We start from the raw sequence: 9,393 nt of genomic DNA, 5'->3' as shown, positions 1-9,393 counted from the left end.
TTCGCTGTCTATACATAAAAGACGTTATGATAAATTGGATTAAGATGTAAACAGGCACACGCAAGTATTCAGGAACGAATAATCGATTTCAGGCATATAATTTTGAGTGAGGGGTCGACTAAAGGGGTCGTTCATATAACCCGTTCACTGTTTTTGCGGCGGGCAGCCAATTACAGGGATAAAATAATGTTAAGCGGGTCGGCCAAAGGGTCTTCCATATTACCTAATCACTGTTTGTGAGATATTAACGTGTATAAATCGACATTGGATTAAGATTAAAATTGCCACACGGGAAGTTTAAGGGACGGACAATCGATTTCAGGTATCTAATTTGGTGTATCGTGTCTGCTAAAAGGTTCATCCTTTTTAACTATTAGGCCGGAACAAATTTCAAATGTTCAAATGTCCTTCTTTTGTCACTCGGAATTGGAACATCGCGAGGAGGGTAATAAAAAATAATGCGAAAAACAAATAAATTGGTATAAATTGCACGAAATCTTGTATGCAACAAAATTGCATACAATATCATTGCACAAAGCATATAAATCAAGTTGTTTTTTATTAAAAAAAAAATCAATAATATCAAGATTATAAATAACTTCCATCTGTTTCTGTTGTTTTTGGTTTTAAAATCTTTCGGATATTTGATTTTTTTTTCCGAAATTTACTTAAAATACTTATAACTATATTTATTTTAGAGAAACAAGAGATATCAATAGCGGGAAAGATCACATGCGAGATATACATTGTGTTTTCGATAGAAGGTCCAGCAGTTGATCGGCAGAGCTCGATTGCTCGGGTTCGCCGGTGTAACGGGTACATAAAGTCGAAGCAATATTATTTATTTATTTCTCTACCTTTATCAAACGATTCATTCATTTCTTCCATTGTTAATAATAAGCCTAATATAAATTCAATATTATTTTTGCCAACGGTTCGAACATGCCAATAGAAATTTTGCCCTTATTAAAACGACTCAAGACAAGAACGAAACAAACACCTAATATCATTTGAAGCACCACCCCAGTCATCAATCATTAAATAACACATCTGAGTGACCGACACAATTCTGGCGGCAAGCACGTGAATCTAGATGCTATCTTCTGTAGGCCACCGACCACTTTCTTATTTTGGCGTCAGTTGAATGACCTCTTTCGGGGGCCTTTGTGCACTTGTTTTGGGAAAGCAAAAGTTGGGCCTCTATTATTCGGGTCCAGAAGGGGAAGACGAGGACTACTCGAAGAATTCGCGAAATGGGATCTAATTGTTTGACTTCGCGGTGCGACTTGTTCGTATCGGGTAGTTCCGGTTGCGAAGTCAAGCTAGATCAGGTCGATCAGCGGACGATTGAGACTCCAAGCTCACTTACGTCCGGTGATTAGTAGAGTCAGGATCAAGTAGTGTTCATTATTCAAAGTCGACAGGTAACCAAAGTTCAGTGTGTGATTCCGAGACTAGGTTCCCTTACCTAAATAGCCCTCTTTTTTCGCATTAGTCTGTGTCAGGTGAAAGACAGCTTAGGGAAGTGCAGTGCAAAAAAGTGGTGCATTTACTAGTAGGTAGGTGGAGACCCAAATGGGCCAAATTTACAATCCGCCCCGCCAAAATGCGCGACATGTATTTAACCCGACCACCAGCCACAGGTACGCACACCCACCGCAGCTTACACCCTAGAAGACGGTCGCCGGGCCCGTCGCGAACCCGCGGGGTCCAGCAACAGCACATCCCGCCAGTTTCTCCTAGCCACATTGGAACACGACACCAAAGTCGCTTGCCCCACGAGGAGCCGACAGCAGGTTGGTCGGCGGCTGATAGACGTACCGAGATTCGCCGGAAGATCCACCAAGCCAAACCGTATCTCATTCAACCAAGCTTCCAGCAGGCCACGCTACATAGCTGCGCAAATGCTATGCGGTGACCGGCCGAACAAAAAAAGGTTCTAATCACCCCGTCTTAGCTACCTGCATAGTCCTCGACCAGCTAACATCAGCCGGGAGAACGATAGGTAGCCGCAAAGGAGCGACTGAACGTGGCAAGACTACTACTAAGTCCCGCCAACAGCTAGCAATTCGAGTGAGTACTGATAGCGAACCCACCCATATTCTCTAGTGATTGTTATACCTGATATGTTTTCGCAGTTTTTACCGTTTCTTTTAAGCCGGATAAACAAAGTGTTTTTCGCACTTTCTGGCGGAAAAATCGCGTTTTTCGGACTGGCGAGCCGACGAAAGTAGCCTTTTCACCACCCACGCGGTGGAAAAATCGAAAAACCAAATGAAAATCGAATGATTTTCCAAAGCAAAATCGCTAAGTAATTTAGCAACAACCAAGCATCTCCACCAAAAATGCACTGCTAGATAGAAATTCGAATAGAGGGAAAATAGTTTAGGCCTAAACAGTATCATGTAAACACAACACGACACACATGAAAATACAATAAAGCCAATTAATTATTGTAAGCGAAATGCGAATGTTTGAACTATGAAAGTCTGATTGGGATAACTGGAAAGGGAGTCACACGCTGTTCGTTGTTCGGGATTTATTTCGTAACTTTACTGCGGAGATTGGCCGCGAATCCAATCGATTTCTGTCTCTTCTGGTCCAGGTAAGGGGTTTGGTCTCGTCCGATGATTAGCGCCCCTAGCTTTTTTTTTTTTTTTTTTTTTTTTCCTGTAGGGGAGAGCCCACTGCGACCAGTAGTTGATCTATTGTGGTGTTTACCCCGCGTTACTATATGCTGTCAGGTTCACCTGCACTATTGATTGGAGTGACAGTTGATTGCTGATTAAGCATTTTATCCCAATCGGGTATGATATCAAAGATGTATGATATAACCTTCTTAGGGCTGATATGCAACCATATGTCTTGTGCGCTTATTAACTTTGCCCCAAGTACTCGCTCTCTCCTATTTAGGAGGGCGCAGCAGTTGCATAGAAGATGCTCTGCAGTTTCTTTTTCGAACCCGCAGAACCGACAGTCATCGTTCAGAATTATGTTTATCCTTTTGAGATGCTGTTTTGTTGGACAATGTCCGGTCAAGAGACCTGTGTAAGTACTTAATTCGTGCTTACTTAAGTTCAACATGTTTTTTGAGAGTCGTGCGCTTGGTTCAATGAATCTTTTTGCCTGGGTTGCTCCCTCCGCTGTTTTCCAGTTGGAAACAATAGTGGTGCTTTCCCAGTTCTTGAGCTCCATAGTCAAGGCACTTCTCGATACTCCGCAGAAAGGTTCAGGTCCAATCAACAGTCCCTGAGATCCTTCCCTAGCTAGTTGGTCTGCTTCTTCGTTCCCTAGGATACCGCAGTGGCCTGGTACCCAGAATAAAGATACTCTGTTCCTTATGGCCAGGTTTCTTAGTGCAACTATACACTCCCAAACTAGTTTGGAGTAACATGTGAACGTACTTAGTGCTCGGAGAGCAGCTTGGCTGTCAGAGAACATGCAGATACTTGTGTACCTGTATCCCCTTTTCAAACAGGCTAAAGTGCATTCTAGAATGGCTTGAATTTCAGCTTGGAATACTGTTGGCCAGTTTCCCATAGGAATTGAGATCCTGAGTCTAGGTCCGAAAACCCCTGCCCCAGTTCTTTTATCCATTTTTGACCCATCAGTGAAGAATAGGATCGATCTGGGAGGAACCGCAGGTCCACCTGACTCCCACACGTCCCTATCATTGATAGTTACATTGTATGGTATGTCTAGGTTGAAAATGGGCTCCATCCAGTCATCATTTTTCACAATAAGTGAGTTTAATTTAAATTTCTTCAGGATTTTGAGGTGTCCTGTAAGATCTCCTTCATAGAGAGTTTTGTGTTTGGAGAGTCTCAAGGCACTACGTTCCGCCTCTAACTCAATGAATTGATGTAGAGGCAGAATATTTAGTAGTGCATTTAGAGCCTCATTCGGTGTGCTTCGCTTTGCGCCAGTTATAGCTAGCGTTGCTAGTCTTTGGAGCTTTGCTAGTTTTTTCTGGGCAGTAATTTGCATAGTTTTGGTCCACCATACTAAGGAGGCATAAGAGATTTTGGGTCTTATAATAGCTGCAAATATCCAGTAGATAATTTTCGGCTGTAGTCCCCATTTTTTCCCTACTCCTTTGAGGCAGACCCATAGAGCTGTTGTAGCCTTAGCGATTACATGCTCTATCTGTGGGTTCCATGATAGCTTTGAGTCTAGTACTATGCCTAAATATTTCACTTGTGATTCGAGGTTTAACACTTCCCCATCTAATGTTAGAGGTTTTAGTGTAATTTTTCGTCTCCTAGTGAAGGCTATCACAGTAGTTTTGGAAGGGTTTATGTTTAGTCCCTCTTCCCTGCACCAAAATAGTGCGTAGTTGAGTGCAGTTTGCATTCTATTAGACAGCACATTCTCATGTTTTCCCCGAACTATAATAACTACGTCGTCTGCAAAGCCAATAACTTCGAATCCCATGGATACAAGTTTGTTTAGGAGGTCGTCCACTATCAAGGACCACAACAACGGTGATAGAACCCCGCCTTGGGGACATCCCTTCGTTGGTGTGGCTTTGATTGTAAGTCCTCCCAAGCTTGCATAAATGGTTCTGTTTATTAGCATCGCACTAGTCCAGTTAACAATTGCCGAGTGGCACCCTCGTCTTTTCATAGCTGTTTCGATTGAAGTGTGAGATGCGTTGTCGAATGCCCCTTCAATGTCTAAAAAAGAAGCGAGTGCTATTTCTTTGGCCTCTACAGTCTTTTCTAGTTTTTGTGTAAGGGTATGTAAGGCCGTAACCGTGGACATACCTTTTTTGAAAGCGAACTGGAAGTTGTTTAGCTTACTTAAGCTAAGATACTGCGATTTAATGTACTCGTCAAGTATCTTCTCCATTATTTTCAAAATAATGGACGTTAGACTAATAGGTCTGAATGCCTTAGGTTGTGTTTTATCTTTTTTCCCTGGTTTCGGGATAAAGATCACGCGCACCTTCTTCCACTGAGTTGGAATATGACAGAGGGTCATACTGGCGACGAACATCTCTACCAAGGCAGGTGTTACCATTTGTTTAGCTTGCTGTATTTGAATTGGTAAAATTCCATCTTCACCAGCTGCTTTGAATGGTTCGAATGTACTTATTGCCCAGTCAACCATTGAAGGTGTAAAGATTTGGCGCCCCTAGCTTGCTTTCGTAACGAACAGCTAACTCCCATTTCCACGGATTTCTCCCGGGTTTTGTCTCGACTTCGAGGCGGCCCTTAAGGGTCGAAGTACGGATCCCTTTTTAGAGTCCCTTCCGCTTCTTTCCCAAAATCGGGAATCAAAAGGAACTCGCGACCGAGTCTCATCAGCTGGGCAAGATAAGAAAGGGTAGGTGGTCTTCCAAACGGAAGTGGCGCTTAAGCCACCTGCTTAAAACCGGAAGCGTGTCGGGCCTCTCGTTATACCGGTTTCATCACGTTCACCGTGGTGGAATTGGCTAACGCGCCGTTGTACTGAAGCGGAGATTGCAGGTTCAAGTCCTGCCGGTGGGCCGTTGTATCTTTTTCGAAAAATTCATGATATTTACGGCTTATGTTCTTTCGTTCTTTGATAGCTTATGTATCTTTAATTCTTTCCGTCATCTACGAAAATGTATTTATTCCCCCCTTTGGGTTTTTTGGAAATTTCGAAGGGAGGGGGGTGGTGTGACAAAAAAAGAAATTGATATTTGGTCCAGCCTGAATGGTTTTTAGATATTGGCGTTATTATGCATTGGATTGAGATTAAATATTCCACATCAGGGTTTTAAGAGAAGATGTAAAAATTTGCACACGGGGTTTTTTTAGGTAAGACGAAAGGATCCGTATTGTGGAATTATAAGTTGAAAGTTAATGGATAGGATCGATGAGGAAAATTTGTGCATACTTAGGTATTTGTTGGGAATTTGGGGTATTCAATTGTTAGAGTCGAAGAGACCCTACTTCCCTGCGCTAGCTCAAGGGGGAAGTGATAGTATTCAAATTGACCTCAAGGAGGACTTTTATTAGCAACATCACTAAACGAACTGGACATCTGGTTTTTTATATAATTTTTAAGTACTTGCGTTTATTTCTTCATTCGGGATCTCGTTGCGGCCGTTCTGCGTTAGTCGACTCGTTGGGAGACACCTTGGCTACGACGTAACGGGATTCCGGAATAGAGAGTCAGGAACAGAGCAGCTCACCCCCTTGGGGCAAGCCCAGCGACAACTTGGCCTAAGTGTCGGGTAACAGCCTAATGTTTCGATGCGGTCCGGGGAAGGTCACTTTTGTCACGTGAGTGTCTGACACTACCGAGTGGGCACTAGCGGAAGCGGTCGGATACCCAGATGGGGTTCCTCCAGGCCACACTATTGCCAACAGTGCCGTTGGGGTTGTAACGTGGGGGCGCTTTTCAATAATAGCACGACCTTACTGCACTCACGGAACACCGGTGTCTTTTATAAAGCGGCAATAGTGATACCGGCACTGGGGAACCAATAACTTTCTGGTATCCACTACACTAAACCTCACTCGGCCGACCAGCTAGGAAAACGAATCGTGTAGTCCTCTAGCTGATCGTTGATTTCGGTCAAAGAAACGGATGGGGGTCTGGCCTCCCGATTGCGGTAGAAATGTGGTCACTTTGGGCACGTGACGTCGCTGTCGCTTAGAAAAACCACTCGACCCGAACCGAAACTTTTCATCAAATCAGCCACGAGCTATAGGCGCAACCCGCATTTATTAATTTGTTGTTATCTTCCGTTCCTTTTTTACTTCACGAACGCTTAAAAACTATTTACAAAGATGGCTGGTGTCGGACTTACAAACGGTTAACATTTACGCCTACTATGTGCATCCCAAAAAAATATAACTCTAAGAAATTAACACGAAATTATGAAAAATATAATAACCTATTCAAATAAATAAATAAACAAAGTAAATAGAAACGCGAATGACACCAGCCGAATAATTTTACAAACAATATAAATAACAAACAAAACCTACATCCCAATTGGCTCTTCCCGGAGTCGGGGTAAAAAAAACCCGAGGACCAATGCGCGATGAAGTGCAATCACGTCACCTTACCGTGGCTCCCTTAGCCGTAAAATCGCAAAATATTCTAGGGTAATTGAGTCATCCAACCAGAGGAATCTTCCCATGTCGTCGATTCTAATGTCGGATCACCGTACTCGGCATGTGTAAGCGCCTTACATACCGCGGCTCCCATAACATTAGAATCGCAACATATGCTAGGGTAATTGGGTCATCGTTGCAGTGAAATCTTCAAATTTCGCCGATTTTTAGGCCGGGTCACAAAACACAGTAACAATGACTCATGGATTTTTCCTAGAGGCGCCAATTTTTGTTCGTTTCTCAACGGAGGCTCCCTGAAGTGTCAAAACCAAAATACAGTTCTCCTTCTACCCAACACGCAAGTCCGTTGAGGAAGTCTCCTAACCTAAAGTGCAGGTTTTTATCAGAAATAATAGTCTTCCTCGTTCCGTCCTCTCATCCATCCAGTTCTCCAGTTCCAAAAATGTTCACTCATCATTCACTGTGTTATGAGAACTCAAAAGACTCTTCGAAAATTATGAGATCAGAATTGACTATACATCTCTTGCTAGACCATGGTTTTATTTTATTATTTTAATTTATTCATGTGAAAAACATTTAAATGTGATAAAAAAAGATCTTCAAATCACATTTTGTAAAATTTTTCAAACAAAGTTGAATAACTCGAAACATAATTTTTTTAAATTATTTGAAATAACAGCATTGTTGTTTTGTTCTATTTGGCATATTTTTCTAGAACATTTAATATTTGTAAGACATTCCTGTTTCGAAATATAGCGTAGGAATCAAGTGCCCAGGGATCAAGTATCCTCGCTCTCCCCTACAGTGTTTTTTTTTATCAAGCATGAAGTCTTCTCTAGCTAAAATATCATTTTTTGTCTCACGAACATGCTTCTAGTATATTTATAGAGTTATGTATCGTTCTAACTTTTGGAGCATATAAACCAAAAATGCCACGCTACCAGAAACCGCAAAAGACGACGATTTGCTTAATTTTTCCAAAAAGTTATGATAAAATTAAGAATATTGGATCAAGAATGGGGATAAGTGTGTGAATGGATTAAACCGATACCGCGTCATTCGTCACAAGCGGGCAGCGAGCCAGTCGGCCAGTCAATCGGCTAGCAAGCCAGCTAGACAGGTAGCGTCGTTCCCTCGGTAGTTCAAGATCCAATGGCTCACCGGTGTTGCTTCCGGGGTTCAGACCTCCGGTCTGCACAATAAGGATGCCCTATTTTAAGGAATTCAAAATTCTACGTTTGATGTATCAGTTTTGAAACGTAGTTTTAATTCATAAAATTTAAGTCATAGTTATTGATAATCTTATAATAAAAAATCTTGATGCTCAAAGCTCCCCTAGTTTACTGTAAGTCTCAAACTGAAAAAAATCGACGCAGAATAAATTTACTACAACACGAGCAAACAGGATAATAATTTAAAATAATGTTTTGAAAAGCTGTGCGAAAAGCAAATTTATTTTCCGAATTTGAATCTTTTTTTTTTTTGGTGGGCGCGAAGAAACTTTTCTCACATCGATTGAAACTCACGTGTGTAGAAGACCGTGTTATTATCGTAGTTGTAGGACACACCGCTAATCTGACATAAGATAAACGCAGACAAGCTTAGGGTGTAGCGTATGCACCGAAGAACGTGATGACATCTACAGCACATTTGCATCCGATAATAGAAGAGCTGCTGCAGTGTCGTCGTCGCCGCCGTCGGAAAATTAAATTCCGGTAGAGGAAATGGTGCTCTGGCACGGGGGAAGTTTGAAAAACTCTTAACTGAGGTTTTATGTTTGCCATGTTGTTGGTCGAAATACTCGTCGTACTTGTCTGTGTCTGAGTTCTTCTACAGAAGGTGGGTTTCGTACTAAGCCGGTTCCACCTTATTGCCACTGATGAATGTTGCACTGTTTCATTCAGAATGGAAGGAAAGAGCGGCATCGGCATCATTTACGTAATTTACAACGAGGCTGATGCTTTTTCGAGTTGATAGCAAACTGGATGGGAATTCTGGCGAGAGTTGTATCAAATTCATGAATCCCTTGGAACATCATCGTCTGCCTAGTTTTGATGGTAGGAACTTACCCAATAGCTGCAGCAACAGAGTACCTAAGTAGAATCATGACATTTACACTGTCAGGAAAAATCCATTGAGTGAGAAGGCAAACATTATTCCCACATTTCGATACAAATGAGCCGCTCTTTTGATGAATGACTAGACTTCCGAATTGAAAAGAGAGCACTGTTCATTACTGTGCTTGGTTTTTCGACAAAAGTTGTCTTTGCCGCCATAATCAACTGCAAAAACTGCACAATGCAACACTGGCATTTTAAAAATGGATTCATTTAATCAG

This window comes from Uranotaenia lowii, chromosome 3, assembly GCF_029784155.1.
Source record: "Uranotaenia lowii strain MFRU-FL chromosome 3, ASM2978415v1, whole genome shotgun sequence".
In the NCBI taxonomy this organism is placed as follows: Eukaryota; Metazoa; Arthropoda; class Insecta; order Diptera; family Culicidae; genus Uranotaenia; species Uranotaenia lowii.
Note: the sequence above shows the minus strand (reverse complement) of the source record.